Genomic DNA, 26,389 nt, shown 5'->3' on the forward strand with positions numbered 1-26,389 from the left:
AATGGTAACTCATAGTATTTAAAATTTTTTTTTTAATTGAAGGATATTGGATTTACAATGTGTTAACTTATGTGTTATAGCAAAGTTGATTCAGTTATACATATGTAAACTTTATTTTTTGTTTTATAATATCAGGATTTGAAGAAGAACTAAAGAGCCTCTTGATGAAAGTGAAAGAGGAGAGTGAAAAAGTTGGCTTAAAGCTCAACATTCAGAAAACTAAGATCATAGCATCCGGCCCCATCACTTCATGGCAAATAGATGGGGAAACAGTGGAAACAGTGGCTGACTTTATTTTTCTGGGCTCCAAAGTCACTGCAGATGGTGATTGCATCCATGAAATTAAAAGATGCTTGCTCCTTGGGAGGAAAGTTATGACCAACCTAGACAGCATATTAAAAAGCAGAGACAATTACTTTGCCAACAAAGGTCCATCTAGTCAAGGCTATGGTTTTTTCAGTGGTCATGTATGGATATGAGAGTTGGACTATAAAGAAAGCTGAATGCTGAAGAATTGATGCTTTTGAACTGTGGTGTTGGAGAAGACTCTTGAGAGTCCCTTGGACTGCAAGGAGATCCAACCAGTCAATCCTAAAGGAGATCAGTCCTGGGTATTCATTGGAAGGACTGATGTTGAAGCTGACACTCCAATACTTTGGCCACCTCGTGAGAAGAACTGACTCTTTGGAAAAGACCCTGATGCTGGGAAAGATTGAAGGCAGGAGGAGACGTGGACAACAGAGGATGAGATGGCTGGATGGCATCACCGACTCAATGAACATGGGTTTGAGTGGACTCTGAGAGTTGGTGATGGACAGGGAGGCCTGACGTGCTGTGGTTCATGGGTTCACAAAGAGTGGGACACGACTAAGTGACTGAGCTGAACTGAACTGAATATCAGGATTTATAATCTTCTTTTAATGTCATTTCCTCCCCCTCTCCTTTTTCTTTTTCTGTTATACCACCAGGTATCATGTGGGGTCTTAATTCTCCAACCAGAGATTGAACACATGCACCCCTGGAGTGGAGGTGTAGAGTCTTAACCACTGGACAACTAGGGAAGTCCCTCCTTTTTTTCTGTTAAATAGTAGACAGCAAAGTCTGGTTAATGATAAACTCTGATTACTGGATTACTAGCTTACCAGAAGGGCTTCCCTGGTGGCTCAGCGGTAAAGAATCTGCCTGCCAGTGCAGGAGACGGGAGTTCTACCCTGGGTCAGAGAGATCCTCTGGAGAAAGAAATGGCAATCCACTCCAGTATTCTTGCCTGGGAAATCCCATGGACAGAGGAGCCTGATGGGCTACAGCCCATGGGGTAGAAGAGTTGGACACAACTTGCCAATTAAACCACCACCACCACCACTACTACAAGATTACTAGAATCTTAGCAGCTTAGACTTACAGGGAGATGACTCAAAAATTATATTGTTCAAACTGGAAATTTTAGAAAGTTAAAGGCAGTATTCTTAATCATTACATTGGGCTGAGATAGACACGAGAACTGTCTACAGAAAGGAGACTGGACGGTTACCCTATCTAAGACAGCTTGTGGAGATTCTATTGCCTTTACCTACATGAGAGAAAAGTCCTCTTTAATCAAACGAGCAGTGTAATTTCTCCAAGGAAAACAGAAGAAAGCATTCCTGAAGGAAGCCTCTTGTTTCCCCCCCACCGCCACTTTCAGAGGTATTAGCTCCGATGCCTATCATGGGCATTGTGTCTAGACTACTTCTGTTGGTTTCCTAGAGTACCTGTAACAGAGGACCACAAAATACATGGATTAAAACAGCAGAAGTGTATTGTTTCACAGATCTGGAGGCTAGATGTCCAAAATTAAGTGGCTGTCTTAGCCACGTTCCACCCGAAGCTTCTAGAGAAGGATCTTTCCTGGCCTCTTTCAGTTCCCGGTGGCCCCAATATTCTTTGGTGTGTGACAGCATCACTTTAATCTTTGCCTTTGTCTTCATATGACCATTTCTGTGTGTCTCTCTCTTCACATGGTATTCTTTTCTTATTAGGACACCAGTCACATTGAATTAGGGCACACCCTAACAATCTCAGCTCTGATAAAGGTCTGTAGAGTCAAAGCTATGGTTTTTCCAGTAGTTATGTACTGATGTGAGAGTCAGACCATAAAGAAGGCTGAGCACTGAAGAACTGGTACTTTTAAATTGTGATGATAAAGAAGACTCTTGAAAGTCCCTTTGACTGCAAGGCAATCAAACCAGTCAATCCTAAAGGAAATCAACCCTGAATATTCATGAAGGACTGATGCTGAAACTGAAACTCCAATACTTTGGCCACTTGATGCAAAGAGCAGACTCATTGGAAAGGACCCTGATGCTGGGACAGATTGAAGGAAGGAGGAGAAGGGGGCCACAGAGGATGAGATGGTTGGATGGCATCACCGACTCAGGACATGAGTTTAAGCAACTCCAGGAGATACTGAAGGACAGGGAAGCCTGGAGTGCTGCCTTCCATGGGGTTGCAAAGAACTGGACATGACTCAGTGACTGAATAACAACTAATAACCTCATGTTAACTTAATTACATCTGCAAAAATCTGTTTCCAAATTGGCTCCCACTCACAGGTACTGGAGAAGGCAATGGCAACCCACTCCAGTACTCTTGCCTGGAAAATACCATGGATGAAGAAGCCTGGTAGGCTGCAGTCCATGAGGTCACTAAGAGTAGGACATGACTGAGCGACTTCACTTTGACTTTTCACTTTCATGCACTGGAGATGGAAATGGCAATCCACTCCAGTGTTCTTGCCTGGAGAATCCCAGGGACGGGGGAGCCTGGTGGGCTGCCATATATGGGGTCGCACAGAGTTGGACACGACTGAAGTGACTTAGAAGCAGCAGCAGCAGCAGCAGCAGCAGCACAGGTACTAGGGGTTTAGGACTTCAACATACCTTTTTGGGGGACACAGTTTAACCTAGAACTTTATCCTTCTTGAGCCAGAAACTTATTTCTTTTTCTGCTCTTTTTAGCACAGCTTAAATAGGATAGTATTTCAAAAGGAACTTTTGTGAAATTTAAATGGGAAGATAACAGCACTGTTTCCAAAGAACTATTTTCAGTAAAAGCAGTAAAGAGTTCTTTATGTCAAGATAATCAGATTATCAGGGATAATGTCAGAGAGGTTTTCCACACTTGCCACCTGAGCTTCTGTCTGCTTCAAAAATGAGACCTGTGGGAACCATCTTGTTTTTCTAAGACTGGAAGCTCTTGTTCTTTGATAGATCACCCTGTTCAGAGTTAAATCCCAACCTCCCCTAACTAATCCTTTTTATCTCTTTCAAATATTCTTTTCCAACCAAAGATGGCCCACTCAGTGCTGTGGGATGAATCTGTCTAGGTTATCATTCATCGACACATGTAAGTCCAAAGTGAATGATTTTGCTTTTCCTTACCCAGGTTATAAGTGTGTTTTTTTCTGGAAAATTCTGAGATACTATACTTTGTTTTTTTCCCTCTTTTTATCTCTCTAGTTCCCACACAGAAAAGTCTACATCATAATATTGTAGAACAGTAGGTTCCTTCTTTTTTATTGCGGTTGGGGCTGGTAGCTGTAGTTCAACAAAGGAATTATAAATATATTTATACACACACAATTTTAAGATAACTATATAAGAACATGTTAATGTAATAAAATACAGAATTTTACATTGCTTAGAAGAAGTAACCTAATTTTTATAGTATAGTCCAACATTTTTAAAAAAATTATGATAACGTCAACTCAGGGTGTTCAATATAAAAAGTAATTCCTGTGTATTTTATATATTACATAATAATTTTGGGTTTATAATATTGAGTCTATTTCTCTTATTATCCTCCATCTTTATCATCTTTAGATCCATTTGTTTCTGTCATGGATAATACAATTTCTGTATCATCTCTGGTTTTACTTTCCAACATATAATGTCCATTAATCATTTGTTGCCTGTTATTTTTCTTTCATATGTGACATATCCAGAAAACTACTCTAAAATTTCTCCCTGTTAGCACTGAGTAAATGGATATTATGCGTTTTTTTACATAAAAGTTGAAACCTCTCACATGCTGTAAAACTTTTAGTTATGACAATTTTTTAACATATGGATAATCTTTTGATTATAACCTTTTGATTATATATGGATTTATTTCTTTTTTATTTTTTAAATCTTTATTTGGCTGTGCTTGGTCTTAGTTGCATGTGGGATCTTCGATCTTTGTTGTGACACTTGGTATTGAACCCAGGCCCCCTGCATTGGGAGCATGGAGTCTTAACCTCTAGACCACTGCTGAAGTCCCAGCCATGGATTTCTTGGTTGGAGTTTCACCTCATCTTTATTGGGTTTACCATACCTACAATGCATCCTTAATTATTTACAATTTGGATTATAAAGTGGGTCTAGAGTTGATAAAATTATACATACATCAATGTCTAGTTTTTGATAGTATACTACAATTATGCAAGTTATTGTCATTGGAGATGTGGGTGAAAGGATATAGGAGAATACTTTGTACTATTTTTTTTTACAAATTATTATGAATCAAATATTTCTATTAAAATTAAGAAAGTGGAATTGGGACTTGAAGGCTCACGTGAAGACATTTGAGTGACTTCTTCTGAATTTGTATATGTTTTATAGCAAAAGTTTTCCAGTTTTACTTATACCTATTTCAATAATAATTTTTTGAATCTCATCTTTATTTTATTGTAGAGATTTAGCTAAGCATTTAACTTAATGTCTGAGGAAGAACTCTATTCTTCCACTAGCTAGTACAAGGTAAAAATTAAAGGCTGTAATTATAGTCATAATCACAACTAGCATAAATAGGTTTATAAACAAATGGTACTCAGTATTTAAGTATGGGTCTCCAGTACTTGGTATGCCATGACTTGCTGTAGGAATTCAACTACATTTTTTCTCAAGCTAATATAGAGAAAATTTATCCCACAAGCTGATTACATGCAGGACAGTTAAAAATGCTTCTGTATAATGAGCATAATCATTCGATAGCAGTTCTCTCACACTCCTCTCAGAGATGAGGAAATTAAGGCCTCAAAAGTTTTTTGCTGGCTTGCATGCTCAGCAAAATTGTTGTGCTCGTCTCTTTCTGACCCCATGGGCTGTAGCCTGCCAACCTCTTCTGTCCATGGGATTCTCCAGGCAAGAATACTGGAGTGTGTTGCCATGTCCTCCTCCAGGGGATCTTCCTGGCCCAAGGATCAAACCTGTGCCTTGGGACTGCCTAGAGACATACTGACTTAAAAGCAACACTGAGCTTAGAATAGATTTTCCTAGGCTCTGAGTTCATGAACATTCCCACATTGGGACCCTTTTATGAAGGTCCTGACTGACAGTCTGTGGGACTCGAATTGACTAAATTCGATTTGTAGGTTGGGTGACAACATTAATTTTAGCTTGAGGGAATTTGTAATTTTTTTTTTTGGTGAAAACCATGCTCCTTCTTGCTCGATATTAAAAAACTCTTTAGGTTTGAAGCTTAGACATTCTAGAAAATGCTTCTCATTCCACTGGAAAAAGAATGTTAAGCAGTTTGGAAGTCCTTTGGGTCTCTAATAAATTATTCTGGACTCCTTCCACTGAATAAAAAACTTCAGCAGAGATGAATTGCTTCTTGGCAGGTTTTATTCCCACTTTGTTTTAGTAGGATTTACACTACTGCCTTTTCCGGGCTGTCAATTCTGAGAATTCCCAGAAAGAGAAGGAAATGGGTGAAATCTTGGAGAAGTGCATGAAAACGCAAAAACACTTATGTTTGAAAAACAAGATTTTGTTTCTCCCTTCTAAAGGAATTTCATAAAAACCAACAGTTTTATCAAATAACAATATGCAGAACATCTACCAACAACAGCAGGTATACATACATCTTCCTATGTATTTTTAACACAGTCTTGACCTGTTTGCACAAGAGTTAAACATCACTGAAAAGTGAAACATCCAGCCTGTTATCCAGAAGTTCACAGAATCCGGGTAGAGAATAGGACAGTTTTGTTTTTTTTTTTTTAACCCTGGTTTAACCCTTCTCCTTTCATAAACTAGAGTTGTTGTTTAGTCACTAAGTTCTGTCTGACACTTTGCGACTCCTTGCACTCTAGCCTGCCAGCCTCCTCTGTCCATGGGATTTCCCAATCAAGAATATTGGGGTGGGTTGCCATTTCCTTCTCTAGGGGATCTGCCTGACCCAGGGATTGAACTCATGTCTCCCTAGTCTCCTCCTTGGTAGGCAGTTTCTTTACCACTGAGCCGCCAGCAAAGCCCCCATAAACTAGCATGCCACCTGTTAAAATGATTCTAGGGAACTGTAGTGAAAGGAAAATTCACAGGCTCTCTAGAAGCAGGACTTCTAAACCAGAGGATATTGAGGTTCATTTGTTATCTCTGAGAAGAGATTGCATTATAAAGATTCCTCAATTATACTTGGTCAGAGAAAAGTAAGCCATTATTTCTCATGGGCTCAAATGCAACTACTATTTTGAGGATTACCTTTTGCATGACTTCTGGTTAATTAGATGCTACACTTAATTTGATGCAATGATTCATCAGTCTAATATTTCCTTTGTAAAAAATTACCTCTGAAATGATAATATTTTCTTACTCAGAAACTCACTCCCACCTTGTAACTTATTTTAAAGATGAGATTGCACACATATTTGTCAGTCTTTTATGAACATAAAATAAAAGTATGCTTAGTAGAATTGGGCTGGAATCTGAAAAGCAAAAACTATAATGCTGCTGCTGGAGGGTAGTAATGGGATGGAGGATCTATTAGGTGTTATTCTGTAAAGCTATGTTGTGGCAGAGTGGGGCTGGAGCTGGAGGTTATGCCTTCACAGGTTCTACTGTTCAGTTCAGTTCCTCAGTCATGTCCGACTCTTTGTGACACCATGAACCACAGCACACCAGGCCTCCCTGTCCATCACCAACTCCTGAAGTCCACCCATACTCATGTCCAGTGAGTTGGTGATGCCATCCAACCATCTCATCCTCTGTTGTCCCTTTCTCCTTCTCCCTTCAATCTTTCCCAACATCAGGGTCTTTTCAAATGAGTCAGCTCTTCGCATCAGGTGGCCAAAATACTGGAGTTTCAGCTTTGACATCAGTCCTTACAATGAACGCCCAGGACTGATTTCACTTAGAATGGACTGGATGGATCTCCTTGCAGTCCAAGGGACTCTCAAGAGTCTTCTCCAACACCACAGTTCATAACCATCAATTCTTCTGTGCTCAGCCCTCTTTATAGTCCAACTCTCACATCTATACATGACCACTGGATAAACCATAGCCTTGATCAGACAGACCTTTGTTGACAAAGTAGTGTCTCTGCTTTTTAATATGCTATCTAGGTTGGTCATAACTTTCCTTCCAAGGAACAAGCGTCTTTTAATTTAATGGCTGCAGTCACCATCTGCAGTGATTTTGGAGCCCAGAAAAATAAAGTCAGCCACTGTTTCCACTGTTTCCCCATCTATTTACCATGAAGTGATGGGACCAGATGCCATAATCTTCGTTTTCTGAATGTTGAGCTTTAGGTCAACTTTTTCACTCTCCTCTTTCACTTTCATCACGAGGCTCTTTAGTTCTTCTTCACATTCTGCCATAAGGGTGGTGTCATCTGCATGTCTGAGGTTATTGATATTGCTCCCAGCAATCTTGATTCCAGCTTGTGCTTCTTCCAGCCCAGTGTTTCTCATGATGTACTCTGCGTATAAGTTAAATAAACAGGGTGACAATATGCAGCCTTGATGTACTCCTTTTCCTATTTGGAACCAGTCTGTTGTTCCATGTCCTGGTCTAACTGTTGCTTCCTGACCTGCATACAGGTTTCTCTGATGAACTATGGATGGAGGTTCGTGACATTGTACAGGAGACAGGGATCAAGACCATCCCCAAGAAAAAGAAATGCAAAAAAGAAAAATGGCTGTCTGAGGAGGCCTTACAGTAGCTGGTTGAAAAGAAGAGAAGCAAAAAGCAAAGGAGAAAAGGAAGCATATACCCATTTGAATGCAGAGTTCCAAAGAATAGCAGTGAGAGATAAGAAAGCCTTCCTCAATGATCACTGCAAAGAAATAGAGGAAAACAGTAGAATGGGAAAGACCAGAGATCTCTTCAAGAAAATTAGAGATACCAAGGGAACGTTTTATGCAAAGATGGGCTCAATAAAGGAAAGAAATGGTATGGACCTAACAGAAGCAGAAGATATTAAGAAGAGATGGCAAGAATACACAGAAGAACTGTACAAAAACTATCTTCACGACCAAGAGAATCACAATGTTGTGAGCACTCACCTGGAGCCAGACATCCTGGAATGTGAAGTCAAGTGGGATACTTAGGAATTATCACCATGAACAAAGCTAGTAGAGGTGATGGAATTCCAGTTGAGCTATTTCAAATCCTGAAAGAGGATGCTGTGAAAGTGCTGCACTCAATGTGTCAGCAAATTTAGAAAACTCAGCAGTGGCCACAGGACTGGAAAAGGTCAGTTTTCATTCCAATCCCAAAGAAAGGCAATGCCAAAGAATGCTCAAACTACCGCACAATTGCACTCATCTCACATGCTAGTAAAGTAATGCTTAAAATTCTCCAACTTAGGCTTCAGCAATACGCGAACCGTGAACTTCAAGATGTTCAAGCTGGTTTTAGAAAAGGCAGAGGAACCAGAGATCAAATTGCCAACATTTTCTGGATCATGGAAAAAGCAAGAGAGTTCCAGAAAAACATCTATTTCTGCTTTATTGACTATGCCAAAGCTTTTGACTGTGTGGATCACAATAAACTGTAACAAAGCATAACAGAAGAAGATGATGCCACATTTGCTTTGCTTTTGTCTGTTCCTGTCATTCTTATAAGTTACCTGTAGTAATGTATCTTTTGTGTTAGTTGCTCAGTCATGTCCGACTCTTTGCGACCCCATGGACTGTAGCCTGCCAGGGTCCTCTGTGCATGGGATTTCCCAGGCTAGAATACTGGAGTGGGTTGCCATTTCCTTTTCCAGGGGAGCTTCCCAATCCAGGGATCAAACCTGAATCTCCCTCATTGCAGGCAGATTCTTTACTATCTGACCTACCAGGGAATCCCCAATGTATCATTTTCATTGTTGGCATTTAAAATTTTTTTATTGATTGATTTATTAATTTAGTTTTGGCTGTGCTGGGTCTTTGTTGCTGCATGAGCTTTTCTCTGGTTGAGGCAAACAGGGGGCTACTCTTTGTAGCGGCTACTCTTTGTTGTGGTGTTCGGGCTTCTCACTGTGGTGGCTTCTCTTGTTTTGGGAGCACAGGTGCTAGAGCACTCAGGCTTCAGTTTCTGTGGCGTGTGAACTCAGTGGTTGTGGCTCCTGGGCTCTGAGGCTCTAGAGTATAGACTCAGTAGTTGTGGTGCACGGGCTTAGTTGCTCCACAGCACGTGGGATCTTCCTGGATCAGGGGTTGTACCTAGGTTCCCCCTATTAGTGGGTGAATTCTTTACCACTGAGTCACTAGGGAAGTCCTAGTTGTTGACATTTTTTTTTTTTTACAGTACAGATGGAAAAATGGAAATAGTGAAATGAGTAAAGAGTTTGACAAATATAGTCTTCACTCAACAAAGTGTTTAGTACCTAAAAAAAAAAAAAAGAATGTTATGTATACCTGTGGCAGATTCATTTTGATATATGGCAAAACCAATACAATATTGTAAAGTTAAATGAAAAAAAAAAAAAAAGACAATAGTACTCTTCTTAGAGTCCAGAAGGCTTTTTCTTAAATTTGTGGAAGTAAAATTTAACAACTGCTAGTTTCACAGGGAACTCTACTCAATGCCCCGTGGTGATCTAAAGGGAAAGGAAATAAAAAAAAAAGGGGATATATTTATACATAATGCTGATTCACTTTGCTGTAGAGTAGAAACTAACACAACATTGTAAAGCAACTACACTCCAATAAAAATTAAAAACTGCTAGTTCCACAAGGACAATCTTGACATGTACCGAGAAAGGTAGTTTTAATTAAAGCTATGATGCTTCATCGTCTGAACTTTGTTTATTGCTTCATGGATCTGATTTATGCAGAGCAGGGGATAAATAAATTCTTAAATGTGAAACATGGGTCAGAAGAATTAGAAGGTAAATTAACTTTAAAGTGTAACCAAGAGCATAAACATATTTGCTTCTGTCTGGAACTAAATATAAAGTTGGTCTCTGCTTATGAAAAAAATAAGCTGTTGCTACATAATGCCAACATATCTACTTGTCTGTCAGCATGAAGCTAGAACCTTCTTGTGTCTGAATAAGGTTGAAACATTTCTAGCTGACTCAGTCCATACATATGATATGAAGACTGCTGGAATTAAAGTAGCACCCATTCATTATGACAGGTTATCTTAATAGCTTTGCAACAAAGCTCGTCCAATTTGATTCTCTGAGATGTTTAAAATGTCAAAACTCACTGGGTTTTATCAAAGGTGACTGCTTGCTTGTTGCCTATGTGTGTGCGCTATCTAAGTCTCAAGCAAAAACTTATATAACTTATATAACACATAAGTTATGTAAAGAAAAATCAACCTATAGGTTATAACCCTAGGTAAAATGTGTGTATGTGTGTATAAAGTAAATGATAAAGCTCAAGAGGTGAGATCTTTTCTACTGCAGACTCTAGGTAAATGCTTTATCCACGGTTCTACTTTGATTTTATTTTAAAATTTTTGTTTATTTATTCATTCATTTTTGATAGTTAAAGCAAAAAATCTATTGTGGAGGGTTACAACATATGTATCAGTATGAGTACTGATATGAAGAACCGACTCATTGGAAAGAACCGACCTTGATACTGGGAAAGATTGAAGGTAAAAGGAGAAGGGGACAGATGATAGAGGATGAGATGGTTGGATGGCATCAATGACTTGATGGACATGAGTTTGAGCAAACTCTGGGAGATAGTGGAGGACAGAGGAGACTGGCACGCTATAGTCCATGGGGTCGCAAAGAGTCACACAGGACTTAGTGACTGAACAACAACAACAGCACAATGTAACATATGAAAATCACAGCACAAAAGAAGGACCGGGGTATAAATGGGCTTGTACCGCTGTGAGATACTTACTTTATCCATGAACTAGTACAGTATTTTTAATTTGTATTTTTTGCAGTTTTTATTGAAGTACAGTTGATTTATGTTTTATTAATTTAAGGTACACAACATGGTAGTTCAGTATTTTTATAGATTATATTCTATTTAAAGTTATCATGGAACACTGCCTGTATTCCCTTTGCTGTACATAACACCCTTGCATCTTATTTATTTTATGGCTAGTAGTCTGTACCCCATGATCCTCTTTCATTATTTTATGTCCCTCCTCTCACCACCCTCTCCACTGGTAACTGCTAGTTTGTTCTGTCTAAGAGTCTGTTTCTGTTTTGTTATTCATTCATGCATTTTATTTTTTTAGATTCCACATAAGGTTCTACCTTGATTTTAGTGTCTCCAGTGTTAGTAGAAATATCTCCAGAATGTCATCTATAAGGCGTTCTACTCTGTAAAGCAGAATTTTTCCTTGGTTTCCAAAGTCCTTAAAAGTTCATTCTCAAGACAAGACGTAACAAGTGTTGTGAGGAGGTGGAGAAAAGGGAACCCTTATTCACTGTTGGTTGGAATGTAAGATACTATAAAAAATAGTATGGAGGTTCCTCAAAAAATTATAAGTAGTATTACCGTGTATGTGTGTCAGTCAATCAGTTGTGTTTGACTCTTTGCAGTCCCATGAACTGTAGCCCATCAGGCTCCTTTGTCCATGGAATGCACCAGGGAAGAATACTGGAGTGGGTAGCCATTCTTTTCTCCAGGGGATCTTCCTGACCCGAGGAGTGAACCTGGGTCCCCTCCATTGCAGGTGGATTCTTTACCATTTGAGCCACCAGGGAAGCCCCAGAATTAACATGTGATCCAGCAGTCTTAATTATGGATATATATCCTAAGGGATGAAAACAGGATATTGAAGAGATATTTGTTCACAGCAGCCAAAGTTTGAAATAATCTATGTGTCATCAATGAAGGGATAAAAAAATAAATATATATAACATTCAAACATATGAGAACATTATTTAGTCATGAGAAGGAAGGAAGTCTTGCCATTGATACAGCATGAGTGGAATTTGAGGGCATTATACCAAGTGAAATAAGCCAGACAGAGAAAGACAAATATTGTGAGGTATTACTTATGAGAGAAATCTAAAAAAAAAAAAAAAAATCAAAGTTATAGAAACAGAGATTAGAAAAATGGTTGGCAGAGCCTGGTGGGTCGGGGAAATAGGGAAGGGTTGGCACAGTGTTACAAAGTTTCAGCTATAAGATGAAGACAGTCTGAGGATCTAGTGTATAAGGGTGACTCTTTGTGCAGATCAAGAAGTTAGAAATGGACTTGGAACAAAGTCCTGGTTCCAAATTGGACAAGGAGTCACCTTGCTTATTTAACCTATATGCAGAGTACATCATGCAAAATGCCAGGCTGGATAAAGCGCCAGCTGGAATGAAGATTGCCAGCAGAATATCAATAACCTCAGATATGCAGATCTCAAAAATGACAGAATGATCTCTGTTCATTTCCAAGGCAAACCATTCAATGTCACAGTAATCCAAGTTTATGCCCCAATCAGTAATGCTGAAGAAGCTGAAGTTGAATGGTTCTATGAAGACCTACAAGACCTTTTAGAACTAACACTCAAGAAAGACGTCCTTTTCATTATAGGGGACTGGAATGCAAAACTAGGAAGTCATGAAATACCTGGAGTAACAGGCAAATTTGGCCTTTGAGTACAGAATGAGGCAGGATAAAAGGTAACAGAGTTTTGCAAAGAGAATGCACTGGTCATAGCAAACACCCTCTTCCAACAACACAAGAAAAGTCTCCACATGTGGACATCACCAGATGGTCAACACCGAAATCAGATTGATTATATTTATTGCAGCCAAAGATGGAGAAGCTCTATACAGTCAGCAGCAAGACTGGGAGCTGACTGTGGCTCAGATCATGAACTCCCTTATTGCCAAATTCAGACTTATTTTGAAGAAAGTAGGGAAAACCACTAGATCATTCAGGTATGACCTAAATCAAATCCCTTATGATTATATAGTGGAAATGAGAAATAGATCAAGGGATTAGATCTGACAGACAGAGTGCTTGAAGAATTATGGAGGGAAGTTCACGATATTGTACAAGAGGCAGGGATCAAGACCATCCCCAAGAAAAAGAAGTGCAAAAGGCAAAGTGGTTGTCTGTAGAGGCCTTACAAATAGCTGTGAAAAGAAGAGAAGTGAAAGGCAAGGAGAAAAGGAAGGATATACCCATTTGAATGCAGAATTCCAAATAATAGCAAGAGAGATAAGCCTTCCTCAGTGATCAGTGCAAAGAAATAAAGGAAAACAATAGAATGGGAAAGACTAAGGGGACACTTCATGCAAAGATGGGCACAATAAAGGACAGAAATAGTATGGATCTAGCAGAAGCAGAAGATATTAAGAAGAGGTGGCAGGAATACACAGAAGAACTGTACAAAAAAGATCTTCATGACCCAGATAATCACGATGGTATGATCACTCACCTAAAGCCAGACATTCTGGAATGTGAAGTCAAATGAACCTTAGGAAGCATCACTATGAACAAAGCTAGTGGAGGTGATGGAATTCCAGTTGAGTTATTTCAAATCTTAAGAGTTGATGTTGTGAAAGTGCTGCATTCAATATGCCAGCAAATTTGGAAAATGCAGCAGTGACCACAGGATTACAAAGGGTCAGTTTTCATTCCAATCCCAAAGAAAGGCAATGCCAAAGAATGCTCAAACAACCACACAGTTGCACTCATCTCACACACTAGCAAAGTAATGCTCAAAATTCTCCAAGCCAGGCTTCAACAGTATGTGAACGGTGAACTACTAGATGTTCAAGCTGGATTTAGAAAAGGTAGAGGAGCCAGAGATTAAATTGCCAACATCTATTGGATCATTGAAAAATCGAGAGAATTCCAGAAAAAACATCTGCTTTATTGACTATGCCAAAGCCTTTGACTGTGTGGATCACAACAAACTGTGGAAAATTCTGAAAAAGATGGGAATACCAGTTCATCTTACCTGCCTCCTGAGAAATATGTATGCAGGTCAAGATGTAACAGAACTGGACATGAAACAACATGGTTCCAAATAGGAAAAGGAGTCCATCAAGGCTGTATATTGTCACCCTGCTTATTTAACTTATATGCAGAGTACATAATGAGAAATGCTGGGCTGAATGAAGCACAAGCTGGAATCAAGATTGCCGGGAGAAACATCAATAACCTCACATATGTAGATGACACCACCCTTATGACAGAAAATGAAGAAGAACTAAAGAGCCTCTTGATGAAAATGAAAGAGGAGAGTGAAAAAGTTGTCTTAAAATTCAACATTCAGAAGACTATGATTATGGCATCTGGTCCCATCACTTCATGGCAAATAGATGGGGAAACAGTGGAAACAGTGGCAGACTTCATTTTTGGGTGCTCCAAAATCACTGCAGATGGTGATTGCAGCCATGAAATTAAAAGATGCTTACTGCTTGGAAGAAAAGTTATGACAATCTTAGGATATTAAAAAGCAGAGACATTACTTTGCCAATAAAGTTTCATATAGTCAAAGCTATGGTTTTCCAGTAGTCATGCATAGATGTTTGATTTGGACCATAGAGAAAGCTGAGTGCCAAATTGATTCTTTTGAACTGTGGTGTTCGAGAAGACTTTTGAGAGTCCCTTGATCAAATCAGTTAATCCGGAAGGAAATCAGTCCTGAATACTCATTGGAAGGACTGGTGCTGAAGCTGATGCTACAATACTTTGGCCATCTGATGTGAAAAGCCAACTCATTAGAAAAGACCCTGTTGCTGGGAAAGATTGAAGGCAGGAGGAAAGGGGACGACAGAGGATGAGATGGTTGGATGGCATCACCAATTCAATGGACATGAACTTGGGCAAAATCCTGGAGATGGTGAAGGAAAGGGAAGCCTGGCATGGTGCAATCCATGGGGTTGCAAAAAGTCAGACACAGTGAGCAACAGAACTGACTGATAGTTGATAGCACTGCATTACATAATTGAAATTTGCTAGGAGAGTAGAACTTAAATAATCTAACCCCCCAAATATGGAAATGTGTGATAATAGATGAGGAGAATCCTTTTACTATCACACTATCATCACAATGCACAGTTTAAATATCCTACAGTGTTTTGAATTGTATCTCAATAAAACTAAAAATAACAATAAAAAAAGAATCCCAAGAGAGATTCTGTTAATGTGTTTTCTTTCCAAGTGTACTGTTAAGTCTCCAAGGGCACAACTGCTGTCTTAATCAGCTTTGTGTATAAGTGGTGAGCATGCTGTAAGTGCCCAATGCACATTTGTTGTATGAATGAATGAAAAGCTTGCTGGATGGGTGGCAGATTGCTCAATCCAGTCTCTATGAAGGCAACTTCTTTCCCAACTGACCCTTTTTCATGGTGTTTCTCAAACCATGTGGTCAAAGTATGTTCCATGGGTTACCTGCATCTGAATCATTTGGAGACTTTCTAATAATGCATATTCCACTTGAAACAGATCTCCAAAATTGGACCTCAAAATCCTTCATTTTCAACTGTAGCAAGTTCCCAGGTGATCCTTTAAGATGGGCAACCACTGCCTTAGTAGTTATGAAGCCATCTCTTCCCATCTCTTTATAAAAATAGCATCTTAAGTTCACATAGCTTTCCTCATGGATACAACTTGCAAAGTCACCTTTTTGAGTGTTTTCTACATTTGCTGCCACCAGATGAGGAGAATGAGTGTACACACAGCTCTTAAGTCCTTCATTGGGGGTGACAAGCACGTGTGATCTGTTGTTAAATTCTATGGACAAAATTCTGGCTTCTACTTTAATACAAACGATTACCAGTTAAAAGTGAAATAATTGGAAAACCCCATGTTTTAAACAAATCATGTATTTAACATAACAAATAGATGATCTATGATACATATCTGTCCCTAGTCTGCTTTTTGTCAAAGCAATAAAACTATATAATTTAAAAGTTGTTCAGTTCAGTTCAGTCACTCAGTCATGTCTGACTCTTTGCAACCCTATGAATCACAGCACGCCAGGCCTCCCTGTCCATCACCAACTCCTGGAGTTCACTCAGACTCACGTCCATAGAGTCAGTGATGCCATCCAGCCATCTCATCCTCTGTCATCCCCTTCTCCTCCTGCCCCCAATCCCTCCCAGCATCAGAGTCTTTTCCAATGAGTCAACTCTTCGCATGAGGTGGCCAAAGTACTGGAGTTTCAGCTTCAGCATCATTCCTTCCAGAGAAATCCCAGGGCTGATCTCCTTCAGAATGGACTGGTTGGATCTCTCAAGAGTCTTCTCCAACACCACAGTTCAAAAGCATCAATTCTTCAGCTCTCAGCCTTCTTCACAGTCCAACTCTCACATCCATACATGACCACAGGAAAAACCATAGCCTTGACTAGATGAACCTTTGTTGGCAAAGTAATGTCTCTGCTTTTGAATATGCTATCTAGGTTGGTCATAACTTTCCTTCCAAGGAGTAAGCATCTTTTAATTTCATGGCTGCAATCACCATCTGCAGTGATTTTGGAGCCCCCCAAAATAAAGTGTGACACTGATTCCACTGTTTCCCCATCTATTTCCCATGAAGTGATGGGACCAGATGCCATGATCTTCGTTTTCTGAATGTTGAGCTTTAAGCCGACTTTTTCACTCTCCTCTTTCACTTTCATCAAGAGGCTTTTTAGTTCCTCTTCACTTTCTGCCATAAGGGTGGTGTCATCTGCATATCTGAGGTTATTGATATTTCTCCTGGCAATCTTGATTCCAGCTTGTGCTTCTTCCAGCCCAGCGTTTCTCATGATGTACTCTGCATACAAGTTAAATAAGCAGGGTGACAATATACAGCCTTGATGAACTCCTTTTCCTATTTGGAACCAGTTTGTTGTTCCATGTCCAGTTCTAACTGTTGCTTCCTGACCTGCATACAAATTTCTCAAAGGGCAGATCAGGTGGTCTGGTATTCCCATCTCTTTCAGAATTTTCCACAGTTTCTTGTGATCCACACAATCAAAGGCTTTGGCATAGTCAATAAAGCAGAAATAGATGTTTTTCTGGAACTCTCTTGCTTTTTCGATGATCCAGCGGATGTTGGCAATTTGATCTCTGGTTCCTCTGCCTTTTCTAAAACCAGCTTGAACATCAGGAAGTTCACGGTTCACATTTTGCTGAAGCCTGGCTTGGAGAATTTTAAGCATTACTTTACTAGCATGTGAGATGAGTGCAATTGTGCGGTAGTTTGAGCATTCTTTGGCATTGCCTTTCTTTGGGATTGGAATGAAAACTGACCTTTTCCAGTCCTGTGGCCACTGCTGAGTTTTCCAAATTTGCTGGCATATTGAGTGCAGCACTTTCATAGCATCATCTTCCAGGATTTGAAATAGCTCAACTGGAATTCCATCACCTCCACTAGCTTTGTTCATAGTGATGCTTCCTAAGGCCCACTTGACTTCACATTCCAGGATGTCTGGCTCTGGCTCACCAGGATGTCTGGCTCACCATCGTGATTATCTGGGTCATGAAGATCTTTTTTGTACAGTTCTTCTGTGTATTCTTGCCATCCCTTCTTAATATTTTCTGCTTCTGTTAGGTCCATACCATTTCTGTCCTTTATCGAGCCCATCTTTGCATGAAATGTTCCTTTGGTATCTCTAATTTTGTTGAAGAGATCTCTAGTCTTTTCCATTCTATTGTTTTCCTCTATTTCTTTGCATTGATCACTGAAGAAGGCTTTCTTATCTCTTTTTGCTATTCTTTGGAACTCTGCATTCAGATGCTTGTATCTTTCCTTTTCTCCTTTGCTTTTTGCTTCTCTTCTTTTCACAGCTATTTGTGAGGCCTCCCCAGACAGCCATTTTGCTTTTTTGCATTTCTTTTCCATGGGGATGGTCTTGATCCCTGTTTCCTGTACAATGTCACGAACCTCATATCATAGTTCATCAGGCACTCTATCTATCAGATCTAGGCCCTTAAATCTATTTCTCACTTTCACTGTATAATCATAAGGGATTTAGGTCATACCTGAATGGTCTAGTGGTCCCTAATGGTCCCTACTTTCTTCAATTTAAGTTTGAATTTGGCAATGAGTTCATTATCTGAGCCACAGTCAGCTCCTGGTCTTGTTTTTGCGGACTGTATAGAGCTTCTCCATCTTTGGCTGCAAAGAATATAATCAATCTGATTTGGGTGTTGACCATCTGGTGATGTCCATGTATAGAGTCTTCTCTTGTGTTCAGAAGGCCTAAATAAAAAACTCTGTATTTTCTGTCTCTGCACTGTGCCATTTCCCAGAGAGCATCCCTTTTAGTCATTTCCTCTTTTAGGTCTGACATTACCTCTATCTATTGGTTAAGATGTGTTTATCCACAACCTGATCAAAATGGCCTCAGCATTTTAGATATTTATTATCTGACATAAAAAAAAAAAGACTTAGGTTGTTCTAGATCTCATTCAGCAGTTAAACGATTGAAAAATTATTGTCTCTCTGTTCCATGGAGTCATATTTAATTCATTATCATTTCATCATTTTCTTATTATCTCATGGTCACAAGATGGCTGCTCCTACTCCATTGTCCTGAATATGTTCTAGGCAGGAAGAAGGACAAAGAAGTCTTGTCTTGCATCTGAGACTTCTATTATTATTATTATTGTGTGTGTGTTTGCCTGCAAATGCAAGGGGATAGACAATGTGCATTGCTGACTAATACAGTGGCCGGTTGGTAGAGTTGGCTAGTTTCTCGTCCTGGGAACTCTTTCTCATTCCCTTTTCCACTGTCCTTGCAATGGGTTCAAGGACAAATTCAAGAGACACTTAGTGTCTAGAGTTTCCATGGGGCAGATGGTTTATCTCTCTCCCTCTGGCTCTGCTGTGAGGCTTGTGGGACACTAGTTCCCTAACCAGGAACAGAAGCTGGGCCCTTGGCAGTGAAAACATGGCATCCTAACCTCCGGACAGCCAGAGAATTCCCCCACATGGGCTCCTTCCCTTGGATACAGCCTTTTCCTGCTTATTCAGGGCTTCCTGGTTACATTATGCCCGTTCAAAGTCTTCTGTTTAGAAATGTGTTAACTTAGCTTGCTTGCTGATGGTCTTCCTCCCATCCCCTCTGTGTTTGGTTTTATGTCTCTTTCATTTTACTGAAATCCAAAAAGTTAAGACAATATGAAAGCTTTTGTGCTAGTTTCATTCAGAACCCCATGTTATTATATTTTTGAATTGTGTCTGTCTACCTGACCTTCCTTTCTTCACAATGACTTATGGCTTTAGGCTTAGAAAAATGTTTTTTTTCTCCATAGTCTTGGTTGCCTTAATTTTGTTTTCATCCTAGATAACTTGTTTTTTGCTGTGTTTTTTTTTTTTTTCAATCTCACCAAATGCAGTATGCTTATGTCACTCCCTTACTAGAAATTTCCTCAGTGATCCTTGTGGCTGGCCAGATAAAGTCCAAACCATACATCTGGTCCATGCCTACGCTTCCAATCTCCTCTCTGGTATTTCTTTTTTTTATTTATTTTTTAACTTTACAATATTGTCTTGGTTTTGCCATATATCAACATGAATCCACCACAGGTATACACGTGTTCCCCATCCTGAACCCTCCTCCCTCTTCCCTCCCCGTACCATCCCTCTGTGTCATCCAGTGCACCAACCCCAAGCATCCAGTATCGTCCATCAAACCTGGGCTGGCAACTTGTTTCATATATGATATTATACCCACTCCACTCTCAAGACGACCTTACTTAACTGGTCTTCCCCCCAGTATGCCTCTGAGCACACTGAAGGCAGAGGCTAAACCTTTTCTTTCGATTACTCTTTATGGCCCAAGTCTTGCCACAGAGTGTGCACTTCATAAATATTCTTAGAGTAGATTAATGGCTAAGTTCAAATTTCTTTCCCAACAGGTTCCATCCCTGTTCAAACTCCAGATGCTCCACTCAGCTAAGAGGATGTGCCTCAGTGTTTTCCTAGCTCTGCCCCTGAGTGATCTGAAACCACCACCATAGACTGTGCCATTTGCCTTCATCACCTCCTGTTGACATCTCTTCACGACTGTTGTCATCTCACTGGACTTAACCTTTATCGGAAAAACACAAGGTGACCTCCATCCATCTTGAACTCCTTTATTTAATGTATCCCCACTGGTCACATTTGCTTATTAAAGTGTAGAAAGAATGATGAAGTTTTCATGGTTCTCCAAGTCATAGAAATGCTGAGCTGCACGGAACTTTAGAAATTAACCAGAATGAGCATTTCATCCAGGGGACCAGGAGACTCTGTGTGACCCAAAAGAGGGGAAGTGCTTCTCAGGGACACACCGTGGGGTCAGTGGTAGAATTAAAATTAGCACCTAGCTTTCCAGATGTGCAGTTCAGTGAGTGCTTTTTCTAGTTTGTGTAAGTGCATTCTCATACAGACATACATGCACATGGATAAACTGTGTTCTGGTTAATGAAATAGAAAATTGAACAAAAGTTTAACTACTTAATGCTAACATATTTGATTTTGTTTTTTTAGGATACAAATTTTATTCAAGTTCCCATAGACGGTAAACTAGGAGGCACTGGAGCATATCCAGGGACATAAAACAAGGTGGGAAAATTTCATGGTCTAAAGGTATTGAAATTACATAGATTACTCTTATCACTGTGGAATTTAACATATTTGAATTACATATTTGAATTTATGAAGCTTTTTGAAGTTTTTTGTCTTGAGGTGCTCCAACGGGGATTTTTAGCAGATGCAATATCAGCAGCACTTATGGGGGGACTTTTCATTATGGGGTGTGTCCTAGCACTGCAGCCATTGGTATTCTTGGTCCCCTCCTGCTAAAATGTCAGTGGTGGTGGTGTAGTCCCCAAGTCACGGGTGACTCTGTGACCCCATGGACTGTAGCCCGCCAGGCTCCTCTGTCCATGGGATTCTTCAGGCAAGAGTACTGGAGTGGGTTGTCATTTCTTTCTCCAAAACATCAGTAATGCTCCCTAGAGCAACAGTTTGACAACTCCCCAGATTTCTGCCTATGTTTCCAAATGCTATGGAGGCAGTCTTGCCCAGGAATCACTTTTTGATCCTCAGAGAAGAGGATGTAGAGTAGGGCTGGTTATGCTGATTTTTTGATGAGGAAAAAAAAAAAATTTTCTGATGAGAAAACTTCTTCTGGGAGGGGTCAGTTAACTGGCAGAGAAAGGGCTATGAGTGATCATGAGATGAGACCTTCGTTCTTGTAAGCCCTGGCTTTCTACTGTTCCTATCAGTTGATTTATTTTCAGTCCAGCCCAGACTCTGACCTACTCAGAGGTGTCCCTGCTTGACCAGCAGTTGTCGAGGTGATGGGGAGGAGACGGGAGATAACAAAGAGCTGAGGCCCAGGAGGGAGGAGGGAGAGGCAAAGTACCTGAGGCCCTCAGATCTCACCATCAAGAAAAACACTACCTGTGGGAACCTTTATTTTTAACTTCCCCAAATGGTGAGCAACCAAGATATCCTTCAATAGGTGAATGGATAAACATGCATGAATGTATGGTTCATCCATACAACAGAATGCTATTTAGTAATAAAAAAGATTGAGCTCTCATGCTATGCAAATACATGGACACATCTTAAATCTTAAATCACTAAATGGAAAAGCCAATCTGAAAGGATACCTACTATATGATTTCACTTATATGACATTCTTGAAAAAGACAGAGCTATAGAAATAACAAACAGATCAGTGGTTGCCGGAGATCTGGAGCAGTGGGTGGGGTTGGCGGGGATAGGATTGAATAAGTGAAGCACAGGGCATTTTTTTAGGATGGTGAGACTATTCTGTATGATATTATAATTGTGGAAACCTGACTATACACTTATCACAACCCATAGAACTTTAAGGCACAAAGAGTAAACCTTAATATATGCAAATGAAAAAATAATTTAGGGTGTCGGGGAATCTGTGGATAGAGTGCAAATGTGATAAAAAAAAAGCCTAGCTGCATTACAAATGTATGGAACAATTATTACTGAAAGACATAGAGGGAGAGGTGCTGACCTAAGTAACTTTAGAAATGAGTGGAACCTGTAAGACTGGAGGCAAAAGGAATTGCACATAAGCACTGTGCTGTGCTGTAGTTGTTTTTAAATTTTTTCCCACAGAAATACAAGTTAACAATTCTGAAACCACTATACATAGCTCCTGGAACTGAGGAATTAAGGAATTGAATGGAGGATGACAGAAGCCAGGTTTCTCACGGGTAAAGTGGGGAGGTTACAGACAAATAGGGAAAGAAGGCTGGAATGATCCATGTGGTAATAGATTAATGGGAGACATTAGTACAAATTCTTATGTAGCTTAATATACATACAGAGGGTTACATACACAAATAGTTACAGACATGTGTATAGAAACAGACTAGTAAACACATATGTATTTTTTTCACTGTGATGACCTAAAAACAACACGACCCCAGGAGCAATGAGCACACCCAACATCCAGACCTTGATTTCTAATGTTATTGTCCGATAAAAGGCTCTAGGATCCTTGGAGAAATATGTTTCAGAAACTGGCAACCAGAAGGTACCTGGGTAGTGACCACCCCCTTCTCCTTTTCCTTCTCCTTCTTAACATCTTTCTGGAGGTATAGTTGGCATACAATAAGCTGTACAAATATGAAATGTGCAATTTGGTAAATATTTATATATATATATATATATATACATACACACACATATATATATATATCTGTGAAACCATCAGCCTGATCACATAATGAACATATCTACCACTTCCAAAAATTTACTCATGCCTTTTTATAACATCTTCTCACCCCTTATCTGTACCTCCCTACAGGCAACCACTTATTTACTTTCAATCGCTATAGATTAGTTTGTATTTTCTAGAGCCGTATTCAAATGGAATTATGCAGTGTGTATTCTTCCTCCCCACCCCCGGCTTCTTTTATTCAGCAGGATTGTTTTGAGAAAATCAGCCATGTTTTGCATGTATCAACAGTTCGTTCCTTTCATTGCTGAGTACTATTCCATTGTATGGGTCATGCCACAATTTATTTATCTATTCACTTTCTGATGTATATCTGGGCTATTTCCAGATGGGGCTCTTTCATATAAAGCTTCATAGAAATGAACATACAAATGAACATGTCTAGAAGTGGAATGGCTGAATGATATGGTGGTGGTGGTTTAGTTGCTAACTTGTGTCTGACTCATATGACCCCATGGACTTTAGCCTGCCAGGCTCCTCTGTCCATGGGATTCTCCAGGCAAGTATATTGGAGTGGGTTGCCATTTTCTTCTCCAAGGGATATTCCTGATCCAGGAATTGAACCCGAGTCTCCTATATTGCAGGCAGATTCTTTACCAACTGAGCTACAATATGGTAGGTATGTGTTTTAATTTTTAAGAAATTGCCAAACTGTTTTCCAAAGTGATTGTAACATTTTCATCCCTGCTAGCAGTGTATGAGACTTTCTGCTCCTCCACATCCTTTCTAAAGCTTAAAATCATTATTCACTTTGAATTTTAGTCATTATAATAGATGTACAGTGGTATCTCATTGTGTTATAATGTTAAACCTCTTTTCATGTGTTTATTTGCCATCTGTGTATATTTTTTAGTGAAATGTCTTTTAAGGAAACATTTTGCCTAATTTTAAAAATTGGGTTGTTTGCTTTCTTATTAATAAATTTCTTATAGTAAAAATTGCACATTCTAAATGTAAGTTCTTTATCATGGATAATAGTTTTTTGCTTTTTAAAGTATTTTCTCCCAGTATGTGGCTTTTTTTCCCATTACCTTAACAGAATCTTTTGAAGACAGAAGTTTGAACTTCTAATGAAGTCAAATTTGCCAATTTGTTCTTTTATGAATCATGCTTTTGGCTATGTATTTAAGAAATTTTTTTGCTGTACAGCAGAAACTAATACAGCATTGTAAAGCAACTGCTGCTGCTAAGTCTCTTCAGTCGTGCCCGACTCTGTGCGACCCCATAGACGGCAGCCCACCAGGCTCCCCCGTCCCTGGGATTCTCCAGGCAGGAACACTGGAGTGGGTTGCCATTTCCTTCTCCAATGCATGAAAGTGAGAAGTGAAAGTGAAGTTGCTCAGTCGTGTCGGACTCTTAGCGACCCCATGGACTGCGGCCTACCAGGCTCCTCTGTCCATGGGATTTTCCAGGCAAGAGTACTGGAGTGGGGTGCCATTGCCTTCTCCATGTAAAGCAACTAGACTCCGATAAAAAGTAATTTAAAAAAGATGGTATGGGGAGGGAGGAGGGAGGAGGGTTCGGGATGGGGAACACATGTATACCTGTGGCGGATTCATTTTGATATTTGGCAAAACTAATACAATTATGTAAAGTTTAAAAATAAAATAAAATTAGGAAAAAAAAAAAGATATATTTGTCTAATGCACAGTCACAGTATTTTCTCCTAGAGATATTATGGTCTTAAGTTTTACACTTAGGTACACAACTCATTTTAGATTAACTTTTATATATGATATCATGTATGAATCAGTTAATTTTTTTGCATATAAATATCCATTTGTGCAAGCGTCATTTGATGAATAGACTATCTTTTCTCCACTGAATTGCTTTTGTCAAAAATCAGTTGTCCATATTTGTGCAAATCTAATTCTAAACTATTCTAAACTATTCTGTTCCATTGAACAATGCAATACTGCACTGTTTTCATTTCTAAAGCTTTGTAGTAAGTCTTGAAATCAGATAGCCTTAACCCTTCCCCTGTGTCCTTTTCCATGCCTGCTGTTAGCATGGAACTCACTGTATTGCCATTGCTAATAAACACAACTGTTCCTTGGCAGGAAGCATGGCTGACTGATTTTTTAAAATGTAAACTAGATTGTGTTTATGTCATACCGTCTCTCTCCAGTGATGCTAGTCTCTTTGCTTCTACTCCACATACACCAAGCACATTTCCATTTAGGAGACTTTGTAGGCCCCTCCCCACTCCCCACTCTGCCTATAAATTCTTTCCCCTGAGAATCACATGACTTGTTCCTCCTTTTCATTGAGGCCTCTCCAGGTCTCTGGCCCATGCAGCCAAGTGCCTTTTCTGTTTTCTATATCCATCCACCCTGATTTGGTTTTCTTCAGAGCTCTCTTCTCTGACATGGTACATTTTATTATATATTTATTTGTTTCTTTGAAGTTTATTTCCCTTACTAGAGAGTGAAACCTCTGTGAGAGGACTTTTGTCTGCTTTTTTCCTGTTGTTTTCTTTTTTTCTGTGTATCCAGCATAGCGACAGTGACTGGCACATTGTGGATACTTAAAAAATAAGTCTTTGTAACTCATTTATTCCCATTGTAGCTGGTGGATAGGAACATACATCAAGCAGAGTTAACATAGTAAATCACACTGATATTCTCAGAAAGATCTTCCTGCAAGATTGGCCCCGGGCTGGCATCTGGGAACTTGGCTTTCAAATGGGCTCCCACCACTCCTAGAATTGGTCAGAGTTATTCACTCTGCCTAAACTCTTTGTACAAACAGTATGGTTTATGCTGAACACATGCTTTCCTTTGTGGAAGGAAAATAAAAATTCAGTCGGTATTGCTAAAAGAACTTTCTAAAATGAAGCCAGGAGGCCATTGAAGAAATGTGACTTAAACATGTATCAACCTGGCTGGAATCTGATCTTTTGGCCACTTATTGTCCTAACAAAGACATCCAGAACATCTGCCAGAAATGCAAGATACTTATCGAACCCTTACCCTAAAATAGCTCATGACAGCCTATCTAGTTATTGGACTTACCTTAAAATAGCTCATGATTCCTAAGGTCAAGTATTTCCTGACTCCTGTCGCAGTTGATCACAGTTCTCACCAGGCACCTGTAGCACAACCTGGTGACCTGTGTCTTTATAAGCCCCCGACTCCTTCCCTTTCCTGAAACACTCTTTTGGTTTTATCAGAATCTTGTATCTCCCAAATTGCAATTCTTAAGACCCCAAATAAACTTTTTGCTTATTTACAGCCTTCTGCTTTTTTTTTTTTTTTTTGATTGACAGCTGGGACTTTGTGATTTTGATACAGGCTAGGCAGAGAGTGCCCATGTGACCAGCCCCCAGTCAAAGCCCTGGACTCTCAGGCTCAAATGATTTTCCTGGTAGATGGCATTTCACAGATGTTGTTGTCGTTTGATGCTGAAAGAATTAAGCACATTGTGTGTGACTCTGCACAGGAAGATTCTTGGGAGCTCGTGTCTGGTCTCCTCTGTTCACCTCATGCCCCTTTTCTCTTTGCTGATTTATTTCATATCT

The sequence above is a fragment of the Bos javanicus genome, chromosome 2, assembly GCF_032452875.1.
Source record: "Bos javanicus breed banteng chromosome 2, ARS-OSU_banteng_1.0, whole genome shotgun sequence".
Taxonomy (NCBI): Eukaryota; Metazoa; Chordata; class Mammalia; order Artiodactyla; family Bovidae; genus Bos; species Bos javanicus.